Below are 6,565 nucleotides of genomic sequence, written 5' to 3'. Positions count from 1 at the left end.
CATCGTCGTACTTGGACATTACTTGTGGCGTCCCCCAGGGGTCAGTTTTGGGTCCAAAATTGTTTTTGTTACAAATAAATGATATATGCAAAGTTACAAAGACAGTGAAACTAGTACTATTTGCGGATGATACAAATATTTTTTGTTCTGGGGGGAATTTACAGGAACTAGTCAACCAGTGGAGATTATTACTTCAGCAATGTATAAATGAAAAAGATGGTTTGATAGAAATAAATTATCATTAAACATTAATAAAACCAACTTCATGTTATTTGGTAACTGTAAAACGAGTATACAAATTCAGATACAGGTAGATGGGGTGGACATAGAACGGGTTAATGAAAATAAGTTTCTTGGGGTGATAATAAATGACAAATTATGTTGGAAATCTCACATAAAACATGTACACAATAAACTTTCAAGAAGTATTTCAATATTGAACAAAGCGAAACAGAAATGTTCTGAACTACAAATCACTCCACATTCTTCACTGTGCGCTGATATTACCATATCTAAACTATTGTGCAGAGGTTTGGGATAATACTTATGGATGCAGACTATTATCTATATTTATGTTGCAAAAAAAGAGCCATAAGGATGATTCATGGTGCTGGTTATAGAGATCACACAAATGTTTAATTTTTTAAATCCAAGACATTTACTGAAATTTACTGATCTGGTCTATGTTCAAACAGCACAAATAATGTATAAGGCAAAAAATAACCTACTCCCTGCCAATATTCAACAACTGTTTTTTAATAGAGATATAATATTAGGGGTCAGTGCAACTTTAAACAATTATGTAACCGTATAACATCAAAAGTTTTTCTGTTTCAATATGTGGAGTGAAGTTGTGGAACAGGTTATGTCCAGTTCTTAAACAATGCCCAAATATGACTCAGTTTAAAAAGCACTGTAAAAATACGATATTTGCAAGGTACAGAGAGGAAGAAGGTTATAAGTTAGGTGACAGTTTATTTATTTTAATATTTTATAATTTTTATTTTTATTTTTATACAATTTATTATTTACGATGTATATAAACATAGGTAAATATTTATGTTGTTTTTGTTTTTTGGTGTGTAGAGACAAATAGATCAAGATGTTCCGTCAACTAGTTTAACTAGTTAATTAACTAGTTAATTAATTATTAAAAAGTAGTGGAGATGGGGTAGGATTACTCCTTACTCCTACTCCTTTTCGGACATGTACAAGTTAAAATAGTTTTTTGTTATTACTCATCGTCGTACTTGGACATTACTTGTGGTGTCCCCCAGGGGTCAGTTTTGGGTCCAAAAGTATTTTTGTTATATATAAATGATATATGCCACGTTACATGTTTACATGAAATTCGAAATAAAAACTTTTCATTCATTTAGGAGCGTATGTCACTGAACAGACCAAGGTGAGCATTTGAGCTTATAAAACTTAAACTTTGTTATTTATTTATTAAATGAGCGATCGTTTCTCTTGATAAGACCCTTATTCATCGTCTGGTGTCGTTTAAAGCCCTTTGAACAGTTTGTAGTTTGCACTGAAACTGTCTTTTGGACCTTGAACCGTTTGGTTCCCATTGAAGTCCATTATATGGAGAAAATCCTGGAATGTTTTCATCAAAAACCTTAATTTCTTTTCGACTGAAGAAAGAAAGACATGGACATCTTGGATGACATGAGGGTGAGTAAATTATCAGCAAACGTTTTTTGAAAAGTGAACTACTCCTTTAAGTCTAGCCAAGACAGCCTTCCTGCAGGTTCACACGGGAGATCAGGGATCCTGGGATATCTTTCTCCTAGTGTTTTCAGAGCCAGTAGAAAGGTCTGTAATGTCCTAAGTTATTGTAACTGTGACCTTAATCTGCCGCCTGTAAACCGGAGTGTTCCACGGGTGCAATAATTGTTTATGGTTCATACAAGCATGAATAACATTGTCTTTTTATAGTCTGGGCTTAAAGGATCATCTTATGGCTCTAAAGATAAAAGTAGAAAGTATTGGTATAGACTATACCTCTCTGTCACTCACAAAAAAATAAGTGAAAATAACTCTTAAAAATAAACAAAATGGCTGCCGGCCTGTGGCTTGAGAGTGTAACCAGGTTGAAATTATCTTACATTGAAATGTCACCAAATCCTGATTTACATTGTCTTCTATGTGTTTAATATATGTTTTATTGTCAATATTCATGCCTGTATGTTGTATTCAGGCCATGGTGTTAATACCTGTACTTTCACTTTAAGAGGTCGCAGGTTTTGTGACGTAATTTATGCGCTTCTCTCTCAGTTCGCGCCAGGCTGTCTGAGAGAAGGTAATGTAATATATTTGCGCGTCAGTTTTAAACACTCATTTCGGGTTTGGGATGATGCAAACTTTGTTTTATGCATGTATAAATGTTAGTTTCAAGGTTCTAAACATGCAGTTAATGTCAATCGAATTTAAACCTTGTAAACGGACTTTTTGCAAGCTTTAAAGTAGACATTTTTCCACGTGCTAGTCTACAGAGTTTTCTGTATTATCTGCTAACAGGAGCTTGAGAACTGTATGCTGTGTGGGAAAGACTGCATGTGATGACAGCCTTATGTGTTTTTTTGTTGATTTGTACAGGTATGTGTTTAATGTTCATTATAATTCATTACTGGTTGTATTAAGCATGTGAAGGAAATTCATGTTGTCAATTACATTGAGCATTTTATAAATTTAGTTCATTTTCACATCTGAGCCCTACGCCAAAGATAAACAGTGAATATGCGTGCCATCACTTTTACTTTTTAAAGTTTGACAGACTCAGTCTTAAGTTTGATGATTCAAGCTGTTGTTCCAATCATAGTCTCTGTTTGAGTCACTACAAAACACAATATGCACACACTCACAATCATAAGAGTTGTCCTTTAAAATACAGTAGAATATAAGGGGAAATTGTTATTTCTATATATTAACCAACATGATTTTTTCTTCTGAACACTCACCCTGTCTGCCATTGGTCATCAAACAGACAGTACCGCCCTAAACGCACCCTATTGGTTGAGTCAGTGTTACGGTGCTCTGACTCTCGGACAAATATTCAATGTTTTGACCACAGCATTACATTAGAAAAATATAAAATAATTCAATTTTGATACTAAACTAATCAAAAACGTGATACTCTGAATTGTACGTTATGTGATGAAATCTACACATGAAGACTTCTCTGAAGTATCAGCATTGGTCAAAAAGCAGAAAAGGGATCTTTAAAGGTTTCAACGGGTGGACACAGAGACGGGAAACATTCATACACACTTGAAAGTGATTCTGTCAACTCTGTGAAAAACACAGCTTTAGATGATGGATTTTGTGTGAAACGGTCTAAACGTGGTCCGGCCAATCATACTGTATGCCATCCGTTCCGACCGGAGAGAGAATGGCGTGGAGGATCTTCAAATGGATTTTTTAAAAGAGATGAAAAAGGAAACATTTGAGTCAAAGGTAGAGAAACCGTGACAGAAACAGACGGCTGTACGCAAGCCGACTCACGTCAAACGAGTAACACTTGACGATGTGTGTCGTAGATGTAGGTGTAGTGTAAGCTTTGACGCCTCTCGCGGTTCAACCGCATTCGTCATTACACTGTGCGTCAAGTTCAAGGTTACTCTTTTGGCGTAAATCGATGCTTAAGGCCGTCTGCCGGACGGTTGCTTATTTTTGTCGATAGAGAATGGGAATCCCAGCTAGCAAACTGACATTGAATCAACGTGGAAACATGACATCGAAACAACGTTGATCTGACATTGTTTTGCTCATCGAATTAACGTTGAACCAACGTCAGACGCGTCATTCTTTCAAAACTAACGGAAAATCAACTTGAAATCAACGCGTTGTTTCAACGTTATGAAAGCAAACCAATTTTCGATTTTCATTTAGCTTTGAAGAATGCCACGTCTGACGTTGGTTCAACGTTAATTCGATGAGCAAAATCAACGTTGTTTCAATGTCATGAGAGACGTCGTTTCCACGTTGATTCAATGTCAGTTTGCTGTCTGGGATGTGACGTCAGTGGATCCCAGTAACGCAAGGCATTGTGGGATTTAGGACACGGAGGTTGCGTGAGAAACGTCAAATCATAGTCAAATCTGCAGTATATTTTTTGTAGACATGTACTTTTGATCTATTTACTAGTTATTAATTTATGTTTGTGTACGGTTAAGCATATACCAAGGTAAACTCCTCGTATGTGAAAACCAGGAAATAAACTGGATTCTGATTTATTACAGCAACTAATCTAGAACATTGCAGAAACAATACAACAGCGTTTCGCCTGGAAATTACATTTAATAAAAGTAAACAACTTATCTAAAATGTTTCCTAAGTAAAAAAGAAAATACAATCGACACAGAGTTTAACTTGCAGTGTTGTTGTTGATGGTGACAGAGAGGTGTGTATGGTTCAAATGTGTATGCGCTCGCTCACACCACAAACAAGGTAAGAGAAAACGTCAGGAAATGTTGTTTGCGGTAGCTTGTTCAGATCAGTCAACCACTCTTTGGATTCGTACGGATCGAGCCTGTTAATTGCCTTTATTTTCTCTAAGTAGCGCTCCTTTGCTTCCTCGTTCAGCTTATCTCGGTAGAGAACCTTGTGCTTGATCTTCGCACGGTCCATGTGTGTTTGTTTACCTTAGTTACGACTACCGTGTCCTAAAATATGGCCGCCGCTACCCACTGCGCCATGATGTAGATTCCCATTCTCTATAAAGTTTTTTGTTACATATTCCTCTTACACAAACGCATCACTTCAGAAGGCATTCATTAACCCCTGTAGAGCCGTGTGGAGCACTTTAAGCATGCGCTTTGATGGACTTCCAAAAAAATACACCCACACTTTAAACAATGTTGGGTTGTTTTAACCCAAATTTGGGCCAAATATGGACAAAACCAAATGTTGGGTTAAAAATGCAATTAAAAAATATACAGTTGAAAGTAAAAGTTGAAGTTGGGTTCAAAGAAGTTGGGTTCAAACAACCCAGCATTGTTTAGAGTGCATTGACTTCCATTATAAAGCTTGGAAGAGCCAGGATATTTTTTTATGTAACTCTGATTGAATTCATCTGAAAGAAGAAGTGAATTCAGGGTGAATTTTACATTAATAAAATGCCTTAGAATAAACCTCAAGCATCCCTAAAGAAGTCAATAAGGGTTATACCGAGCGCCCAGCATTCGAACCGAAAAACGGGTATAAGCATTCCCAGTTTGCCGTGGTTAGGTGATCTCTGAGGTAACTTAAAGGATTAGTTCATAACTCAAAATGAACATTTCCTCATAATTTATTCACCCCAATGCCATACAAGATGTCCATGTCTGTCTTTCTTCAGTGGAAAAGAAATGTAATGTTTTTGAGGAAAACGTTTAAGGATTTTTCTCCACATAATGGACTTCAAGCAACATGTTGAAGTCCAAATCAATGCAGTTTAAAAGGGTTTTGAAGAGCTTCAAAGGGCTGTGCACGCTCCCAGCTGAGGTATGAGGTCCTGCAAACAGCTCCTGTAAACACCGGCTATAAATGTCACCATTACTACGCTGTGTTTACCTCAGCAGCTGACGGCCGGAAGTAATTATACCCATTTTGTAGAAGAATGTTGCACATAACATAGATATCTATATAAAGGCTAGATGTCTCACGGCGGAGTATTTATCGTCATCACCGGCGGCCATCTTGTCACAGACAGGCTTTCTGGCGGGCTCTGTGGTATCTGATGTAAGAAATACTCTTATCTCGTTGAAATCTTGACGGATTTACAAACGGTTTGGTTTCTTACAAACGTTATTAACGTGGCTATAATTCTGAATCTGGATGATTATTTATTTTTACACTTATTATTCAAAAGTATGCAGAATCATAACTACAGCTCTGCTGTTTATAACAAACCAGACCGTTTGAAAATCGGTAGAAAATTGAGCAAGTTACCGTTATTTAAAAAGTACATGCACCATTAAAACAGTGTTACCAGTGAGCGAGCTGCCTGTGGCAAGATGGCTGCCAGCCGCTGACGTCGACCTCCATTGCCCAGCAGCGCGGATGAGATATCTAGCCTTTATATAGATATCTATGGCGCATTATAACCCATATTCTTCGTCCGTCAGGGATCATCCATGTTGGCGATGTGTCCACAGCCAAGGGGTCTAATTACAACTGCGCGTAGGATCCTTACTAAAAGTGTACGTGTGCCCGAAAGCCAAAAATGTCATACGCCAAAAAATATTCAGACTTATAAAACCGCGCATATGCCAGAACCTGTGCAGATTTCACTTTATAAATCCCAGTCTCCTGAGTTTTTCAGCACGTGCGTCTCCTCCCTTAAATAACCATATATGGAGCTTACAACGCCTCGTTTAAATATGCATATCCTCATCTGAGTATTCATCCAACATGTTACCGGTACAATACATTAGGAAAATATGAAATACGGATATGCTGTCACATGAATTAGCCTATCCTTGCCTTGTTTTTGAATGAACACATCAAATAGTGTAAAATACATTTCAGAAAAAGATTTTCAATATTTTGCACTGGCCAAATAGTATTTTTAATGACTTAT

Source organism: Pimephales promelas, chromosome 13, assembly GCF_988280905.1.
Source record: "Pimephales promelas chromosome 13, fPimPro1.hap1.1, whole genome shotgun sequence".
Lineage (NCBI taxonomy): Eukaryota > Metazoa > Chordata > Actinopteri > Cypriniformes > Leuciscidae > Pimephales > Pimephales promelas.
This window is presented reverse-complemented; position numbering follows the sequence as displayed.